The sequence below is a fragment of the Carcharodon carcharias genome, chromosome 6 (assembly GCF_017639515.1).
Source record: "Carcharodon carcharias isolate sCarCar2 chromosome 6, sCarCar2.pri, whole genome shotgun sequence".
Taxonomy (NCBI): domain Eukaryota; kingdom Metazoa; phylum Chordata; class Chondrichthyes; order Lamniformes; family Lamnidae; genus Carcharodon; species Carcharodon carcharias.
Window position 1 is genome coordinate 49,362,362 of NC_054472.1, and position 21,619 is coordinate 49,383,980.

Below are 21,619 nucleotides of genomic sequence, written 5' to 3' on the forward strand. Positions count from 1 at the left end.
TAAGTGCAAATTTGTTCTTATTTTCTTAAGATGCGATTAATCCTTTCTTCTTCACTCCACAAACTTCACTTTCCCAGTTGCTCCACCTCCCATTATAGATTAACATTATTTGTTTAAGAAGCAAGTGTTTTATTTAGTTGTTCATTCTTCCCTCCTCTCTCCTCAAAATCTCCTTTATATTTAATATAAATATAATCATTTTTGCAGGCTAGGGAAGGAGGGCGAGCGGGCTTAGCATGAACTTCGCACAGGCACATTAAAGAGAGCTTCAATCATCCCTGAAGCACGGAGCTGCCTCAGGGAGATGAAGGGCTATTTTTTTTTAAATGAAGAGAATAAAAATGTCATAAAACATGACTCTGTCACATGAGCAGGGACATGTTTTTAATTCAAGTGTGAAATGTTTATTTTATTTTTATTTACTTTAGGAAACCTCAACCTACCCGTGGATGAAGTTTCCTAAAAAGTGCAAAGGCCACTTGGCGTTTTTACCTGCCTGCCAACTGTAGGGTTGGACAGGCAGCGTAAATTTGAAATTAATAACATTGTTAAAGGCCTTTGAATTGTCAGCGGGCGCGGTGCCAACTCTGGCGCATGCCCACCGAACAAGATTTCACGGGACTATGCAATGTCATTGGGACGTTGTCTGATGTCATTCCGCTTCATTTTACACTCGGCCGGGTCAGGCGCGTGCCTGCCAGCCGAGCTCAATATTCTGCCCACTGGTACACACAGACAGACACACATACATAGAGAAATACACATTCAGACACAGGGTGGAATCGTCCGTGCCTGCTGGCATTGGTCTCATGGTGGGTGTGAGCGGACATTATGGTGAGAAGGCCAAAAATCGATTTCACGCCATTGTGAAGCACGTTTGCATTCGTCCACTCTGCCCATCAATGGTGGGCTGTGTTTCCCGCCCCTGGACATTGGGAATTTCATTGTAATACATCTGCATAGCACTATAAGCCCAGCTCTCCGGAATCATACCCCCATGCTGGATCATCCGAGCACGTCTGCGCAATTGCATGCCAATGTGTTTCACAACAGCATTTATAAAGCGTGCACCTGACGGGCTGCACTTCAAGGGGAACTTGGATGTGAGTGTACAATAAAACTGCAGAGTGCTCGCAAGGGCCGCCTGTTGGACCTCAAGCTTGTGGCACCATGCATCCAGGCAAGGGCTCATGCGAGTCGTTTTTTTCCCGGCTGTTTGACTGCGGTGCCAGGGCAAGGGCTGCCCTGCGGTTGAGGCAAGTTGGGCGGGGTGTTGGGGGCAAAGGCTGCACTCTGGTTAATGGTAGCGCACAAGATGTGCAGGGTGGTGGGGGGAGCATGGGCAAGCGGAGTGGCCACGCATTAGGGAAACCTTGTATAAAGTGGCCGTTCCTCCACAGCTGAGGCAGTTCAGGTGCAGCCACATTTATATGCTGGGAGTCAGGCCTCCAGCTTATCAGCCCACTCAAGCAACACAAAGGCATCAAAGTACCACGAGGTGCTCCATGACTTTTCACCCCTCGGGCACAGATTGTAAACTAATGAGCATTTTAGTGGACTGCAGAATGGCTAGGCGATTGGGCACGTTGTACAATCCCCTTGCGAAAGCTGGCCATGGAGCAGTCACTGGTGGAGGCGCTCAAAGCTCCCTGCAATGTCATCAATCTGGTTTGGACCAGTCGCCCTCATGGTTCAAGCTAACAGTGCAGCCTTGCAGCGTGGCTTAGGAGAATGCCTGTGCCTGAGCTGAGTGCACAGCATGTAGTCCAGTGGGCAAAGCTGCCACCAATTGGTCAGGTGGAGTGAGGCAGATGAAGGTGGGGTTTCCAGCAGCCACGCAGCGCACTAAACTCTAGCCATCCAAGTACTGGCCAGCACTCTCCGGGGTGTGTTAAGGGGCCTTCAGGTTTAACCAAGAGAGGTTCTTAGTACACCCATAACTAACTGACGCATCTCTCTCTTTCATCCTGCAGGAGGAGTACATCAGGAGCATGGAGCCTGGTGATCTAGGTGTACGCCTCGTGGCTTATAAACAGCGAGGACGACTGAGAAGAGAGTGACTAAGGCACCTGGCTGTGCAGAGGGAGGAGCAGCAAACCTCTGGAAGACGGAGCAGCTGGGGCTCCTGCGCAGGCTGCTGAAGAGACAAAGGGAGCAGTCGCTGGTCAGTGCCTGGTTAGACCCAGGGTCTATAGACGCCATCTTTCACTCATTCAGATGACTGAGAACCAGTGTCACCGAAGACTGCGCACGTCTAGGGAACTGGTCGGTCACAACAGTCAGCTACTGCAGGATCTGGGGCCACGGGGACATGGAGGGCATCAACTGCCAGTGACCATGAAAGTGACCACGGCACTCAACCTTTTCACCAGTGGCTCCTTTCAGGGCTCCACAGGTGACCTCTGTGGGATATCATAAGCCTCCACACACAAATGCATCCATGAGGTCACGGATGTCATCTTTGCAAGGGCACACAACTTTGTGCATTTCACCCAGGCACAAGAGAGCCAGGTACAAGAACGATTGGATTTGCCCAGATCTTGGGTTTCCCACAGGTGCAGGGTGCAATCGACTGCACTCACATGGCGCTTAGATCTCCATCACAACACATGGTCAACTATGTCAACCGCAAAGGCTCCCATTTGCTGAACATTCAGCTGGTGTGCAACCACCAGAAATGCATTCTGCAGGTCTACACATGGTTCCCAGGGAGTGTCCACGACTCCTACATTCTCAGTCAGTTACAAATCCCTGACATCTTCCAGGGTCCACAGAGGCTGCAGGGATGACTTCTCAGGGTCAAGAGCTACCCACAGAGGATGTGGCTGATGATGCCCATGCGAATGTTTCAGGCTGCAACAGAGCAAAGGTGCAATGAAGCTCGTGCTGCGACTTGCACCCTGGGTGAGAAAACCATCGGGATGCTGAAAATTAGGTTCCAGTGCCTGGACTGGTCTGGTGGAGTCCCCAGGGGGTGCCACACATCATCATCACCTGCCGCGGCCATTATAACCTGGCGCTGCAACGTGGAGAGCAGCTAGCTGAGGAGGAGATTGAGGAGCTGGAAGTCTCATCGATGAAGAGGACATACACAGTGATGAGGGTGAGGAGGTCCTCAAATGCGACGATGACAGCGGTGAGGCCCCTGCAATGTTCAGAGGAGGCAGGCGTGCTCTCGAGGCTCTCTTTGCTGCTATATTTGTGGACGATGATGACTACATGCAGTGAGGAGACACCATGGATCCTCGCATTGCATCTATGAACATTCCACTCCAGTCTGGCATTTGGCAGCGCTCATACCCTCTGTGATAATGCTCCTGTCATGGAGACACAGTGGAGGTCCTAATAGTTGCTCGATTCCAGGAGGATGATGACAAAATGCAGTGAGGACATTCCATAGATCCTCACATAGCCTCTGAGAATGTGTGACTCCTGTCTGACCGAGAGCAGCGTGCTACTGCTCTGTGATCAGGTTCATATCATAGATACGCAGCTGTGAAACTTTAAAAGCACCTGATCATTTGTCAGCCTTCAGCAACTGACCCCTTCAGGAGCACAGCGTCACTGGTCACAGATGCTGAAGAGATGGGGGCCAGCCCCACCTTAAAGGTGCTGAGAGCACAAAGAGAGAATAACAGAATTCTGTGACACCTGTCCAGAACATTCTGGCAACAATGACAAGCACCATCCAGGTACAGGCGTCAGTAATGGTGTCCATGGAATGTGAGGTCGGACCATCACTTTGGTCTGAAGGCTGCACAAAAAACAGGGAAGAGGCTCTGGACTGAGACACCTGCCTTTATCTCATGTAGAAAGGTTTCATATCTGAGTGACACGAACACTGCTTATCAGAAAAAGGAGCCATTGGCAGGGAGACATTCTTGGAAGTTTAATGGCAATGGTGAACATTATGTACAAGTGATTAACACCCGGTGCCCAGGCTGTGCAACTAATTCTCCTTAACCTTTCTAACAATGCTGCTATATCTTGGTGTTCCCTGGACATTCACAGCAGAGGTGGAGGCAGCCTGCTGATTGCTACGCCCTGTCTGTGATGACCTTGATGGGCATCCTCTGGGGGGCCGAGGCCTGGAGGGTCCCGGCCTGCTTTCGGGTTCCTGCTGTGTGGCAGTGGCATCCTCCTCCCTGTGGAGGTGGAGTTGCTGAGGTCACAGGAAGAGGGGATTTGGATGGGCCGGATGCTCCCGGAGTCACCTGGCTGGATGGCCCTGGGGTGTAAACCTGCTGATCCTCCTCCCTATGGGTGCCCAAGGGCCCATGGTTGACTCCTTGAGGACATGGGGTATCTGGAGTGAGATTGAGCTACCTGACACCCTTCTTGCATACAGACTGTTGGAGGATAACTATGGCATCAGCGATGGAGTTGAACCCACGCAGCAGTGCAGGAGTGACATCTTGGACCAAGACTCCATGGTGGCCACTATCCTGCCAATGTTGACCTCGGTGCATTTCAATGTCGGCACTATCACATCGCCTGAAGGCAGAAGGACTCCTCCATCGTGCCTTGCAATCTGAGGAGTGCAGCAGATACTCTTTCCTGATGTTCCCAAGCTTGCCTTTGCAGCTCCAGCAACTGTGACAGGTCCGAGTCCAGAGGCTCATAATCTGATTTGGACTCAGCAAATTTCTGGCCTCCAGCAGTCTGACACCTGGGAAGTCCCTGCCACCACCTGCTGTGGATCAGACAGAGCGGTGTGCTCACCAGGTTGTGATCCCGAGGCTACTCTAAAGTTAAGTCCCATCTAGGTGTGTTGTCTCTGCACTGGTGGAGGGTGTGGGTGAAGCTGTGATGGGACTTCAAGGAGGGTGCCTTCAGCTTTACCTCCAGAGGTTTCTTCGGGGGTTGATTGGAGGCCCTGGGTCATGGACTCCATTGGCTCTTTGCAAGAAGTGCCTGCAAAAGCAAGGAGAGATAATTAGTGTGTGGCAGTGGCCTGTGAAACAGAACACATCACTCACAGCATGGTTATCTGATGTATTTTGCACTGCTGGATCCTCACTTGGTAGATCACCACTGACCTCACTGTCAGCACAGGAACAGTCCAGATCCTCGCCGGCCAGCTGGATGGCTCTGTTCTCAAAGTCCATGAGGACCTTGATTTTGGGCATTCCTCCACTGGTCTGCAAACCCTCTCTCTTGTTGTGTGCCAGCTTGTCCTGCATGAATAGAGATGGAGACAGTATAAGCAGGATGCCTGCCAGGCCAGATGATAAGAATGCCTGGCATGTGTGTGTGGTGACTGATCCCATGGAAGGAATGAGGACAATGAAGGTGTGTGTGAGAGAATGAATGTGATGTCCCTTGAACTGACAGTGAGTGAGGTCCCTGTGGACGTGAGATGGGTTTGTGAGTGTGTGAGTTGAGAGTGATTAAAAATGTATGACTTACCCTTGCGGAACAAAGGAGATCATTCTCCTTCTTTCGGCACTGGGAGGCTGAGCTCTTTGGCAGGGTGTTGGCACTGATCACTAATGTCAGTGTCTCCCAAGCCAGATTGGTGTTGTTGCTGCCCCTCCTGCGGTGGTAGAGGACATCATGGTGAGCCTCCACATTGTCCAGTTGGCATTTCAGGGACATGTCACTGAATTGAGGGGCTGCAGCCTTCTTGCCTTTTGGGGCCATGTCTTCTGTGCAGCAGTTCTGAGCTGGAAGCACTGAGAGATGTGCACACGGCTGCACTTTAAATATGGTGCCCAAAGTGGTGAATGAATTGGAGGCCACCACCAGTGAAGCGGCATGTTTCCCAGGAATGCATGATTAATGTGGAAAGATTTGGATGCTACAGCACTTAGTGGAAATCTGGGACAATTCCACCCAATGTAATCTGGGTGGGGGACTTCAATGTCCACCATTGTGTGGCTCGATAGCAGCACTACTGACCAAGCTGGCCAATTCCTGAACAATTTATCTGCCATACTGGGCCTCAACCAACAAGAGGGTCAAACCTACTTGATCCTACCCCCACCTATCTTCCTGCCATAGATGGATCTGTCATGACAGTCTTGGTAGATGTGACTACTGCATAGTCCTTGTGGAGTAAAAGTCCTGTCTTCACACAGAAGATAACATCCATCACGTTGTGTGCTAAGTGAGATATATTCAGAGCAGGTCCAGCAGCTCAAAAATGGTCATCCAAAAGGTACTGGAGGTCATCAGGAAACGCATGAATAGTATTCAACCACAATCTGTAACCTCATTGCCTGGAATATCCCCCACTCTACCATTACTCTCAAGCCAAGGGATCAGCACTGGTTCAATGAAGAGTGCAGAAGGGCATATCAGGAGCAGCACCAGGCACACTTGAAAATGAGGTGCCACCCTGGTGAAGCTGCAGCAAAGGACTACATGCATGCTAAGTGATCACGTAACCGATGGATCATATCAAAACTCCACTGTCCTGCCACATCCAGTCGTGAATGGTGGTGGACAATTAAACAATTAACTGGAGATAGAGGCTTCACAAATATCTCCATCCTCAATGATGGGGGAGCCCAGCCCACCAGTACTAAAGACAAGGCTGAAGCATTTGCAACCATCTTCAGCCACAAGTGCCTAGTGGAAGATTCATCTCAGCCTCCTCTTGAGGTCCCCAGCATCACAGATGCCAGCCTTCAACCACTTCAATTCACTCTACATGATATTAAGAAATGGCTGAAGGCACTGGATACTGAAAAGGCTATGGAACCTGACAACATTCATTTGTTGTACTGAAGACTTGAGCTTCCAAACTAGGTGTGCCCCTAGCCAAGCTGTTCCAGTACAGCTACAACATTGGCATCTATTCAACAATGTGGAACATTGCTCAGGGATGCCCTGTCCACAAAAAACAGGGCAAATCTAATCTGGCCAATTACTGGCCCTTCAGCCTACTCTCAATCCTCAGAAAAGTGATGGAGGATGTTGTTAGCCGTGCTATCGAGCAGCACTTACCCAGCAGCAGCCTACTTATTGATGCTCAGATTGAGTTCTACCAGGACCACTCAGCTTCAGACCTTATTATAGCTTAGCCCAAAGTCTAAAAGGTACATATGGTGGAATACTCTCTACTTTCCTGGATGAGTGCAGCTCCAACTACTCAAGAATCTCGATATCATCCAGGAACATGTAGCCCAGTACCCCATCACTACCTTGAGCATTCAATCTCTCCCTCCACCGGCACACAATGGTAGCAATGTGTGCAAGCTACACCATGCACTACTGAAACTTGCCAAGGTTCTTTCAACAGGATCTCCCAAACCCTAATACACTACTGAGTATGGTTCACTCCCTGGGGAAAAATCTTACACACATTTAACTTTCATATGTGCTACAGTAAAGAAATAAAGAACTTGCATTTATGCAGCACCTGATGCATCAACAGGTTATCTCGACATAGATGGTGAAAAATTAAACATTTTTGAAATAAAGTCACTGTTATGCAAGCAAATATGGCATACAGCTTTACATAGAATTACATAGAATATATAACATGGAAACAGGTTATTTGGCCCACTAGTCCATGTTTACCATTTATGTTCCATTCAAGCCTCCTTCCATTCTTTCTCATCTAACTCTATCAGCATAACTCTCTGTTCCCTTCTCTTTCATATGCTTATCTAGCTTCCCCTTAAATCTATCTGTACTATTTGCCTCACCCAATCTATATGCTACTGAGTTCCAAATTCTCATCACTCTCTGGGTTGAAAAGTTTCTTCCGAATTCCCTGTTTGATTTCTTGGTGACTATCTGATATTGACGGCCTCTAGTTTTGCTCTTCCCCACATGTGGAAAGACGTAAATGGTGTCTACTGTATCAAAACCTTTCATAAAAGACCTCTATTTGGTCACTTCTCAGCCTTCCTTTTTAGAGAAAAGAGACCCAGGTTGTTCATCCTTTCGTGATAGGTATAACCTTGGCAGTTTTCATATCATCCTTGCAAATCTTGCATCTTCTCCATTATGTTATTAAAATATTAGACTGGTGCACAGTACTCTGTGTAACCTAACAAAGTACAATATTGGTATAGCATACATTCCCTACATTTCAATTCTATCCAGAAATAAACCCTTATGCTTGGTTTTATTTTATTATGGTCTTATTGTCCTGAATTGCAAACTTTTAGAGATTGTGTATTTGCACTCCTGGACCCCTTTACTCCTCCAACCCAGTTAGATTTTTATTTTCCAAGTAATGTGACTCCCTTATTTTTCTCACCAAAATGTAATGCTTCCCACTTAATAATGTTGAAATTAATTTGCAAGTTATATTCCCATTGTGAAAATTTATTGATGTCTTATTGTGATTAGATGCATTCCTCCTCTGTGTTGACTATTCTTTTCAGCTCGGTGTCCGACATTGGGCAGAATTTTCTGCCTGCTGGGTGGGTGGGCCAGATCCAATCTCTTGCGGGCGGGGAGCTGATCCCTGCCGGAGAAGCGGGCCCCGCTGCCACGAAAGAGCGCTAAGTGCTGCCTCAGGGAGATCGCTGACAGCTGTATACACATTAAAAATAGAAAAAAAAAATTCCCTAACATGTCCCCCTTATGTGACAATGTCACATGAGATGGGACATGTTCATAAATTACAGTAAAACTTTATTAAACTTTTTAGAACCCTGCATGAAACCTCATCCCTCCCATGGATGAGGTTTCATGTTCTCTCTATTTGCCGCCAGGGCTCCTGGCCTGCCCGCCAACCTTAAGGTTGGACGGGCAGGTCCTTTAATTGTTTAAATGATCCTGTCAATGGCCTCAATTGGCCATTGACAGGTCGGCAGGCCCACCGCTGATTTTGCTGTGCCCCTGCCTTCCTGAAAATTTAAATGGGGCGGGATGATGTCGGAGGTTCCGCCCGACATCATCCCGCATCATTTTACATGTCAGCGAGTAGGCCCCACCCCCTGCTCACCAACGGCAAAATTCTGTCCATTGTGTCTTTGATTTCAAAGTCTGAATTATTAATATAAATTGTGAACACAGAAGTTCCAGCACTGATCCTCACGGGACCTCACTTCCCACCTTCTGCCATTCCTTTACCCCCTACTCCCTGGTATCTGTCTTGCAAACCGCTAGCTATCCATGCTTGTCCCTTGACTTCACATGCTTTATTCTTAATCATTAGTCCATTATGTGGTTCCTTATTAAAAATGCCATTTGGAAATCTAGTTATTCTACATTTACTACATTTGCCTTGTCTCTTCTCTCAGTTACCTCTTCAACCAATTCAATGAGGTTGGTCAAGCAAGACTTACCCTTTTTAAATCTATGTTGAGAATTCATTATTTTATTTTTGGTTTGTAGATTATTTTCTATTTTCTCATTTAGGTGGGATTACATCATTTTTCCTACTACTGGTGTTAAGTTAATTAGTCTATAGTTCCCGGGACATGTTCTATCTTCCTTCTTAAATATAGGTATTACATTAGCTATCTGTCATTCCTCTGGCATTATAACTTCTAACAAATTATTAAGTATATGTGATAGTGCTTTTGTTATCTCTTCCCTAGATTCTGTTAAGAATGCATCTAGATCAGAAGCTTTATCCTCTCAAAGTTTGATTATTTTGTTAAGCATTTCTCCTCTTTTCTATTTTAAATGTAGTTACATTTCTAATCTCATCTTTTCATATCATGTCCACTGATGTCTCTCTGATAAATATTGAAGAAAAATAATTATTTAATATTCCTATCAGTTCACTACTGCTGACCGTGATTTTATTCTGACTGTCCCTTACTGGCCTATTCTTATGTTCCCATAACAGTTTTTCTTTTTTAATTTTGGTGGGTCATTTTCAGGTTGGCAACCTGTGGGGTGCAACAGGGATCAGTGCTGGGGCCTCAACTGCTTAAAATCTATATTAATAATTTGGATAAAAAAGATGAATGTAATGTAATCAAATTTGCTGATAATGCAAAAATATACTGCATCTGCCATGTATTTGCCCACTCACTCAACCTGTCTAAATCGCCTTGAAGCCTCTTAACACCCCTCCTCACCGCTCACACTCCTAGCAAGTTTCAAGCTATCAGCAAACTTGGAAATATTACACTTGGTTCCCTCATCCAAATCATTGGTATATACTGTGAATAGCTGGGGCCCAAGCACTGATCTCTGTGGTACCCAACTAGTCACCGCCTGCCACTGCGAAAAAGACTAATTTATTTCTACTCTCTGTTTCCTGTCTGCTATCCAATTCTCAATCCATGCCAATATATTATCCCCAATCCCATGTACTTTAATTTTACATGCTAACCTCTTATGTGGGACTTTATCAAAAGCTTTCTGAAAATCCAAATACACCACATCCACTGGTTTTCCATTATCTATTCTGTTAATTACATCCTCAAAAGATCCCAGTAGATTCATCAAACATGATTTCCCTTTCATAAATCCATGTTGACTTTGTCTAATCCCGTTGATATTTTCTAAGTGTCCTGTTATCACATCTTTATAATAGACTCTAGCATTTTACCGACTACTGATGTTAGGCTAACCAGTCTGTATTCACTATTTTCTCCCTCCCTCCTTTTTTAAATATTGGGGTTACATTTGCCACTCTCCAATCTGCTGGTACTGTTCCAGAATCCACAGAATTTTGGAAGATGACAATCAACGTATCCACTATTTCCATGGCCCCCTCCTTTAGTAACCTGGGATGTAGATTATCAGGCCCTGTGGATTTATCGGCTTTCAGTCCCATTAATTTCTCCAACATTGTTGTTTTAGTAATACTAATTTCCTTCAATTCCTCCTTCTCACTAGGCCCTTGGTTCCATAGCATTTCTGGGAAGTTATTTGTATCTTCCTCCATGAAGACAGAACTAAAGTAGTTGTTTAATTGTTTTGCCATTTTCTCGTTTTCCAATATAAATTTTCCTGTTTCAGGCTGTAACGGACCTACATTTGTCTTCACTAAGAATAATAACCATGGAAAGTTTTAACTACCACAAATAAATTGGCAAGAAGAGATAGTGAAAGGATATGTTTGTATGGAGTTTTTACAATGTTTGCAGGACTCCTTTCTTACCCATTATATATAAAGACCAACAAGAGAGGGATCATTACTGGATCTAATAATTGACAATGTACTAGAACAGATAAGGTAAGTAGGCATAGGGGAACATCTAGGCAATAGTGATCATAATGTATAGGCTGTAATTTGAAGATTGGGAAGGACATAAGTAAGACAAAAACAAAAGTAATAAGTTGGAAATAACTGACTTTAAGTAGCTAAAAATTGAACTAGGGAAAATAAACTGGAATTTTTTTACTGACAAAGAAACAGAACAGCAGCAGGAAATACTTAAGATCTCAAAATAAAGTCCAGAAAAAAAATTATCTCACTAAAAAGCAAAAACAAATTAGCCTGTAATGATATGCTGTCATCGTAATGTCATATGCTTGTAAAACCTATTAAGAAGATGGACCCTTTACCTTTCTTTAAAAAAAGCAGCATGGAATTGACAATTTACCTTAACAAAATGGACTCCAGGAGAGACCAATGACTTATTTTCTGGTTTATGTACAGACAGAGACAGACATGCCATCTCTGGGAAGTTACCTAAAATACAAATGGCCTTCTCAGGCTACCCTTCACCATTTTAATGGGAAAGATTTAGAATGACAATGGGTGCCAGACTTGCTGGCCCCATTAAGATAGAACTTCAAATAAAGACATTTTGGAGATTAATCATAGCTGGAATGTTGATGAGCTAGCCACCAACTCATTATGTGAGCAACGGAAAACATCAATACTGTTGTCACATGACAGAAACTGGCTTGTGATAGGGAATGCTTTATTAGTCCACAAGGACAGGCCAGCACAAGTAGTCTGGGGCCAACACCTCAGGGAGATAGATCTTGCCCAGTAAAAGGAAAGAACCCTGCCTTAAAAAGAAAGTTACCTCGAGCAGTGAAGAGGGGCTAATTTGTTGTACCTGCAGGATTATAACCTTCACTACAAGAGCTCAACTTCAATTTCAACTGAAGAAGCCAGAAATGTCCAACCTCCTTTGCCTTCTGTGAACCGAGAGGGAATCCTTCAGGCCTGCAATGTTTCAACCTCTTTAAGAACTGTTTAAAGAAGTGGCCTGTTTCTTTTTTTACCTTTTAGTAACCTAACTGCATGTTAACTCTTTAGAAATCATCTTTTATTGTGTGTATAGATCTGTGCATTTGAGGAGTGGGCGTATGTTGCGTTTACATTTTGGGTGTCGTACAAAATAACCGTCTATCTTTTCTTTTGATTTGAACTTATGGGAAAGGTTGTTTTGTGTCTGTTCTTTAAAGTCACAGCATTGAAAGGGGCTAAAACTTTCTTTCTCAAAAATATATCTTGTTGCAGTCAATCGAGGGTTGGGAAAGAGGAGAAATTATCCCACACCTCCTCCCCGTTCATTACAACACTATGGATGAATTAAAAAGGACAAAATTGAAACTAAAGAAAAGGCATACACTAAGTAATTAAACAACAAAGGGCAGGATGGCAAAAGGGAAAATAAAATGGTTTGGAAATAAGTGAAAATAACAATTAGGAAGACAAATAGAAACTACAAAATAAATTAATGAGGAATATAAAAAGAAATAGTAAAGGAATCTACAGACATGTTAATAACAGAAGCAATATCGGGATAGAGGTTGAGCCAATAAGAGATACACATGGCGAACTCAAAGATATTGATAATGAAATGGCAGAATTATTAACTAGTTGTGTTGCCTCACAATATACCAGAGAGGCTGAGAGGCTGGACATGACCTTAGAAGTAGAGCTCAAAAAGGATATCAGACCAGTTCAGATAGAAAGAGGAAGACATTTGATAAAGTAATCAAGGGTAATTAAGCATCCCAAGGCACTTCACAGGAACATTATAAAACAAAGTATGACACTGAGTGGCATAAGAAGATATTAAGTCAGATGGTCAAAAACTTGGTCAAAGAGGTGGGATTTAAGGAGTGTCTTAAAGGAGGAAAGTGGGGTAGAAAGGTGGACAGGTTTTGGGAGGGTATTACTGAGACAGAGCCTAGGTAACTGGAGGCGCAGCCACCAATGGTGGAGTGATTAAAATAAGGATGTGCAAGAGGTCAAAATTAGATGTGTGCAGATATCTCAGAGGTCGGTGGGAATGGAGGGGATTGCAAAGATAGTGAGGAATGAGACCATGGAGGGAATTGTAAATCAAAGCATTGCTTAATAGGGAGCCAATGTAGGTCAGTGAACACAGCGGGGATTGAACAGGATTTGATGCGAGTTAGGACCTGGGCAGCAGAGTTTTGGACTACCATGTCAACAGGTCATGTCTGATTAAGCAGCACTAACCATATAAATGTCGACGGAATACGGATGTTAAGTCCGTGATGCCGACACAACCAAAGCAGAAACAGAAGCAGAAACTACAAGTGTATGGAGGGTAGAATGTGGAAGGCCACCCAAGAGTGTGTTGGAATAATCAAGTCCAGAGGTATACTTGAATGTATGTCACTTTTACTGCATTATTACTGGGTCAAAATCCTGAAACTCCCTGCTTTGGGACAAGCTTCACCATTCAGACTACCAAGGTTGATGGAGAAGACTCATCATCACCTTCTCAAGGGCAACTAGGGAAGGACAATAAATGTGTGACTTGGCAGTGATACCCGCATTCTAAAGAATGATCAGAAATAAGATCAAAGGCAGCCCGCAGCTCTTCCAGATAGGGGCTGTGAGTCAGGCAAATGACCTATCTCCTCTGTTATTCAAAAAATTCAGAGACATGGCAGGCCTGCTACACTTATGAACTGCTGCACAAATATAAACATCAACTGAAGGCCCAATGCCTTGAACTGTTAACCCTGTTACTCTCTCCACACATGCTATCTGAGAGTGTTTCCCAGCATTTTCTGTCTTAATTTCAGATTTTCAGTACCTGCAGAATTTTACTTTTGTTTCAATAAATTTTTTGGGGTGGGAAATAAAAGGAATCAACCAAAGGTGGGTAAATGGAGTTAAGGTAGAGATCAGTGATTATCAACAACCACAACTACAACAAGTTGCATTTATATAGAGTCTTCAGTGTAGCAAAATCTCACATCTAATTCAATGGTGAAATAGGTTCAAGGGGCTGAATGGACTACTTCAGTACTTAATCCTGCTTTTCCAACTATAATGGCTGGAATACATCCCAGCAAGAAGGAGATGCAAATAAAATGGAAACAGAAAGAGTAAAAAGTGAAAAACAGGTCCAAGGATAACAAAAAATGTCTCAGAGCCATAAAAAGGAAGATGGCAGAGAGACCAGGGGCAAAAGAGAAGGAGGGAGAAGCAGACAAAATCTAAAACAAAGTCAAATGTAAAGATAAAAAAGAGACACAAAGAATTTTGCAATGAGAACAAACAGATGATGTTTCATAAAACAGAACAAACAGAAAAAAAAACAAATAGGACACAAAACAGGCAGTTTGGATCGGATGCCTCCTAGAAACCAAATCTCCATATGGAAAGGAAAATTGGGGGTGAGGGGGATTAATGGGCAGGCGAATGATTCATTCGCTGAATGCCCCGGCTGAAGTAAGTTGTTCAATATTGGGCGTGTTAACTATGTCAGCAAGGTGCCAAATTGGTATTCTAACCTTTGGCTCCCTCAGTTACATAACAAAAGGATGTCAAACAGTTCACAATGATACCTTTCAGTTACATGCACATTGGATTCAAAGTTGCAGAAAATTTCCACTCAGTGTTTAATCCTGATACTCAGCATTAGATCAGTCTTCAACTTCTCAGTTGTGACTGGTAACATTTGTTTTTTTTGCAGGCAGTTGTTATCCAGGTTCTCAGGGGTCAGAGGCAAACTTCTGGTGGAAAAACTTCCCCATTTTAACACCCCTACCACCCCCAAAGAAAAACATTTTCTAGCAACCTGGGATTCTGCAAACTTTTTGCAAGTCTTCCCAGTTGAGCAGTACAAACAGCAGCCTAGTGCTGGGAAAATCAAGTTGATGTAAAATCAATCAATTTCAATAAAAATCAAGCTGATAAAATTGTTATGCGTTTTACAATTACCTTCCTAGCATTGTTTCATCTACTCTTTAAAAGTTATTTCTGTTTGCTTTGACACATCCTTTAAGTACCTTCTCAACATTTTCTATAACACATGGTTTCTCCAACGTTTTACAAGTAGCTAGCAGCTGCTGGCTTGAAGCCACATCACACATTTCATGACATCCTGCACTGATCAACTCAGTCTCCTGTGAGCTTTGATACGAAGCCTGAGAAATACAGTTGGTCGCTGGCATATGCCTGAAGCTGTGGCACGTTAGAAACCACAAGCAGGTGCATTTAATTGACAGCCTGTAAATGTAGAGCCAACAAGTTGTATCAGGGCACGATCTAGCCTATATCTGCAAAAGCTGCTTGAGAGTGCTGCCTCCTTTCTGCAAAACAGTATGAAATACTTTGCAAGCTCAGTCATGGATTGAGATAAGGCAGAATGAAAGGTTAGCCCACTGCTAACTCATTTTTTCTTCAATATGGCTTGGCAAGCCATCTACTAGCAGCACTAGAAATGGCATAACACATGTCTTAGTGATAATCTCTCACTGAAATGCATTGAAAACAGAGGCAGCTCATTAAAATTTTGCTGTTTCAGAAAATTCTGTCAAGTGATTGAACCCACAAACGTCCAGAGAATTACTTGTAGGTTCAATACCGTATTCATCCCCTTTATTTAAGCGGGATCGTAGCATTATGTGTCGGGCTCCTTAGGCAGGCTTGGAATTAAGCCTTTCAGATTTCAATCCTTGAGCCATTATTTTTACTTTTGTGCAACTGTTTGCAACGATTAAAATATTTTTTTATATTACATTCACTCATAGGGAGACAGAGGGTCAGTGATGCAATGATATTGACTGTTCAATTGACATTTCCATTTTCAAACCACATATGCCTCATTACAAGGCATCAATGTTCTTTTATTAAATCTGTGTTCCATTTACCCATCTTTGATCCACACCTAACATATCAAAAATCTGTCATTTTCAGTCTTGAAAATTTTGTGACGTCTCTTCATAATTTGATCCTTTAAGCCCTGGTATCCTGCCAGTGCATTATGGGGGACTCCAGAAGTGGCCCCAAAGGTGTATGAAGACAATCCATTGCTGGAGATTTTCTGGCTTGACTGGGTTGGCAACAGGGAAACCAAAGTAGGCCCACCAAGCTGGACAATGGAAGAGAGCAATTAGAGAGGACGGTCTGGTCAACCATGTCAAAGACTGCAAATGGGGTGAAGAAGATGAGGAAGGAAATTAGTCACAGGCATAGTGAATTTATGACTTTAATTAGGGTCATTTTACTGCTCTGGCAGATTGGAGAGATTCAAATAGGGGCCTGATTTTTTTGGGTGGCGGGGTTTCCCTTTCCACTATCTGAAGAGTCAGCGAGGAACACACCCCTGCCAACTCTGACTGCTCTGCAGCCACCTCATGATCGAATGAGTGTCAATTGGCTGCAGGTGGGACTTCCGCCCCTCACTTGGGAGGAAGTTCTGCCTTAGATGGCAGCTCTCTTGTCCCTGCAGTGACAAGAGCTGCAGTGGACAGAAGAGGAACTTCAGGAAGATGCCTGAGTCTAAGTCTCGGGACCGGACAGCAAGGTAAGTTTAAGGGGTCCCAAGGCGGGGAGGGTAGGGAAAGCCTGGGGGGTTCCAATGTGGGCAATTGGGCTGTCAGAAAAGAGGGGGAAGGAGGTCCAGTGGCCATCGGACCTTAAATGGGGGGGCACTCAGAATCAGAAGGTGGCTTCCGATGGAGGTGTCGCCTCCCCTTCCCAGCTGAGGCCTAAGCCTGTTCATTTTTGGGCTTCTCCCACACCAGGTAAATCCCCTCGCCAACATAAAAATTGAACCTGGGATGGGAAATGGTCCTTAAGTGGTCAATAATTGGCCATTTAAGGGCCTCAACTGAAGCAAGGAGGAGCAGGCCGTCCGAGGCCTTGCCTGCCGCAGCATAAAATCGCTGCAGTATCGGGACAGGCAGGAACCCAGAGGGAATCCTGTTCTTTCAGTTTTGCACTCCCTGCACCCCCTCCACTGCCTAAAAACCCGCCAGTGGGGCAGTGTGAAATTCAGGCCATGGAGATGTGGGAAAGATGGACATGGATTTGGCAACAAGGACCAAAGCGCAAAGAGAGATTGGAGATATTGTCATAGCCCTCAAGGAAATTAGGGTTCGAAAGAAAGCAGCTGCTGACTAGTTTGAAAGGGAGGGCCTGAGGAGAGAGGAGAATTTAAGGTACTGGCTAACATGGGAGGCAGGAGCGGAATTTAGGTGGCTAGTAATTTATTGGGAAGAAGTTCAAGGGAGTAGAAAGTAGGTCTTGTGGGAAAAATGAGCTCAGAGAGAAACTCAGAAAGTTTGGGCAGAGAGGATTCTGGGGGAGGTTTGCCTTGGTGAACAAGGGGAAAGCAAAGAGGCAACTGAATGGATATTGTCAATTTCAGTGACATTGAAGTCCATGAGCTCTTTGTAATTGTTGATTTGGAAGCTAGGTGATGGCTGTAAGGAGATGATTGGTAGTGGAGACAAGAAGCCTACGGTTACAGAGGGACCTTGGTGTGCATGTCCACCGGTCCCTTAAGGTAGCGGGACAGGAGAATAAGGTGTTTAAGAAGGCATATAGGATACTTGCCTTTATTAGCTGAGGCATTGAATATAAGAGCAGGGAGGTTATACCGGAACTGTATAAAACACTGGTTAGGCCACAGCTTGAGTATTGTGTGGAGTTCTGGAATCCGCATTATAGGAAGGATGTGATTGCAGCAGAGAGAGTGCAGAGGAGATTTACCAGGATGTTGCCTGGGCTGGAGAGTTTTAGTTATGAGGAAAGATTGGATAGACTGGGGATGTTTTCCCTGGAGCAGAATAGATTGAGGGGGGACATAATTGAGATGTATAAAATTTTGAGGGGCATAGTTAGGGTAGACAGGAAGGAACTTTTCCTCTTGGTGGAGGGATCAATAACCAGGGAGCATAGATTTAAGGTAAGGGGCAGGAGGTTTAAATGGGAAGTCATGAAGAATTTTTTTATCCAGAGGGTGGTGGGAATCTGGAACTCACTGCCTGAAAGGACGGTAGAGGCAGAAACCCTCATAACATTTAAGAAGTATTTGGATGTGCACTTGAAATGCCATGGCATAAAAGGCTATGACCTAGTGCTGGAAAATGGGATTAGAATAGTTAGGTACTTGTTTGGCTGGCGCAGACTTGATGGGCTGAAGGGCCTTTTTCTGTGTTTTAGACCTCTATGACTCTATGATTCTATCTTTGCTATTCAGGTGTAACGGAGAGTTTTGGCAGAGGAAAGTGAGGCTTTATGTGGAACAAAAACAGAAAATACTGGAAAACCTCAGCAGGTCTAGCAGCATCTGTGGAGAGAGAAACAGAGCTAATGTTTCAAATCCTTATGATCCTTCTTCAAAGCCTTCTTCTTCTTTCAGATTTAGAGCATCCACAGTATTTTGCTTTTATCTCAGTGAGACTTAATGTAAGTTGTTCAGGTCTTGTGATGGATGATTGAATTCGCTGTGTGCCAGATGCACTAAAACCTGTGGCCCTATCAAATGGAAAATCAAAAGTTAGATAGCTGGGATGTTGAAAAGCAGTTGCAAGCCACTTGGACCAGTCAGGCTGATGGGGGTCTTGCCCACCAGTGAGAGAAGTGGCAGGGGTGCCCCAGCACTACCGTGGGGGAGGCCTGGAAGAATCAAGTGCCTTTCCAGCCCTCAAGTGGCCACCACCAGGCCTCCGCCACAATCAATGTCCCCAGCAGTAGAATTCCTGTCTGCTGAGAGAGGCCGGCAGCCCTACTGAACAGCAATGTCACAGGGGAGGCAGTAGCTGCTGTTGGTATGACCCACCCAAGCCCAGGATCAACACTGGATCCCAGTGATGGCAGGACAGGTGTTGCAGGGGAGGTCGGTGTTGGCAGCAAGGCAGGGGAATGGTTGTCAGCATCCCCCCCCCCTTCCTGATACTCGGGTCCTTTCATCAGGTACTGAATGCCTTTGAAGCTTTTTGCACACATTTGTTTGTCATGCTCCCCACAGGGTGAGCCCCACACCTGCTACTGGGTTAATACCTCTGGCAGTGAGTGTGATATTGTTTTTAAGTGGGCATTAATTGGCCACTTAAGGGCCTCATTTGGCAGTGGGGTGGGAAGGCTGACCATGGCCTTGCCGGTGTGGACTTTTTTGGGTGGAGGAGGGAAGATAGCAGAGTCCCCACCCACCACCCAACAGCCTGATTAAATGATAAAAACAAAAAAACTGCGGATGCTAGAAATCCAAAACAAAAACAGAATTACCTGGAAAAACTCAGCAGGTCTGGCAGCATCGGCGGAGAAGAAAAGAGTTGACGTTTCAAGTCCTCATGACCCTTCGACAGTTTTTCCAGGTAATTCTGAGCCTGATTAAATGCCCTGCCGGCCACCAAAATCACCACAGGGAAGGACTAAAGATTCTGGCTTGGAATCTTTTCCTGGTGATGTGCAGAGGAATTGAGACTGGAGTGGGTAGGGGGATATGGGTGGTGAGAGATACATGGAAGTCATCAGAGATGGTCTTATCTGTGATTGAGAAAATGGGACTCGAAGTCAACATGAAATGGAAAGTAAAGTGGATGGCTACGAATATGAGTAAGAGATTTTATATGAAAGGAGACATTTAGAGAGGACAGGAAGCCGAAGGAGGATGGCCAGGCAAGTTGAGATGAAGACTGAAATCATTGAATGTGAGGAGTCCCTCAGTGCAGAGGCTTAGAGAGGAAAAACATATGATGATGTTTGGGGCTGAATGTGGTGGAGGAAAAAAGGAAATTGATAAATAGGGAAGTTGGGTGGAGCATGACGAAATGCTCAGAAGAGAGGAGGGCACCAGAGGGTTAGGGTGTGATTTGTGGTAAGAAGCACTACAACAATTTGCATGGGCAACAGTGGAAACTATTGTTGGATGAACAACCAAGAGGAGACAGTGATTTTTGATCCATGGGCAAAGTCAAATGGGGCAGTTGATTTTGAAGTGGCATGTAGGACAGGAAGGATTTTGGCATAATTAACCTCCTAAGGGCAAACTGGGTGGGAACTATTTGAACAGGATCTTTTTGCTGTATGTGTGCTTATGTATTATAATCCAAGTTTTTGCCAATTTTTGTGCTGAATATCACTATTTAACTGTAAATAAATATATTAAGGGGCAAGCAAGGAGACAAGCAACTTTTCCGGAGTGAATGGAGACTGAGTGAGTAGAGAATTAGGCTCACGTGGTAAGTTCTGGTAAGTCCTTTTCAGGTTTTAACTGTAGATTAAGAATCAAGATCTGACATAGTACTAACCTTCAAGTAAATTAGATTAGCTTGTTAAGTAGAGAACTGCTTGGAGTGGTAATTATCTGTCATTCCCTGAAAGCAGTTGGTTCAAATGGTGTTAATTACTGTAGCAGGAATCTAAACTAACTAGTGACTCAGCAGAGGGTCCATAAAAGAGATAGTCTTTTCAAATTGCATGGTTAGTAAGGGGCATAGGAGACAGGCGACCATAAGGGTGTGAGACGGAGACTGAGTGAGTAGCAAATTAGGTTCACATGGGAATTCAGTGCACAGGGGAAAGAGGTGTGGTGTACATAGGGATTATTCTAAATTAATCAAGCGAGTAATTAAATTAAGTTAACTAAATAACATAAGTAACAATGGCAGGACAGGTATTATGTAGAATGTGGGAAAATTTGGATGCCAACGTGATCCAGGACGAACACACCTACAGAAAGTGTAAGCAGCTGGAGTAATTTTGGATCAGGATTATTGATCTATAAGTTGAACTGCAGATACTGTGCAACATAAGGGACAGGCAGAAATACCTGGATATTTTGTTCCAGAAGAAAGTCAAGCCTCTTAGAATAGGGTCATCTGTTGTGGTCAGCAGTGAGGGACAGGAGGGTATGACCATGAGTGAGGCAGGTAATGGAATTGAGCAAACAGTAGTGGAGGAGTCTTAGACTTTGCAATTTTCAAACAGGTTTGAGATGCTCACAATCTGTGTGGATGAAAGTGAGGTCTGCAAGGTGAATGAGCTGGCTGGCCATGGCACTGTGGGTATGGGAAGCTGCTCAAGCTGGGGGAGCAAACAGGAATGTAGTGGTAGTATGGGATAGTATAGTGAGGGGGATTGACACTGTTCTCTGCGGCAAAGGGCGAAGGTCTAGAAGGCTGTGCTGCTTGCCCAGTGCCCTGGGACATCTACTCAGGGCTGGAGAGGAACTTGCAGGGGGAGGGTGAGGATCCAGTTGTCATGGTGAATGTAGGTGCCAAAGACACAGGGAAGAGGTTCTGCATAGTCAGTATGAGGAGCTAGGTACCAAATTAAGCAGAACCTCAAAGGAAATACTCACTGGATTATTACCTGAGCCAGGTGCAAATTGGTTTAGGACAAATCAGATTAGGGAGATGAATGTGTAGCTCAAAGACTGGTGTGAAAGAAGTGGGTTCCAGTTCATGGGGCACTGGCAGCAATACTGGGGAAAGTGGAGACTGTACCGTTGGGATAGTCTACACCTGAACCCTGCTGGGATGTGTGTTCTTGCAAATCACATAACTAGGGAAG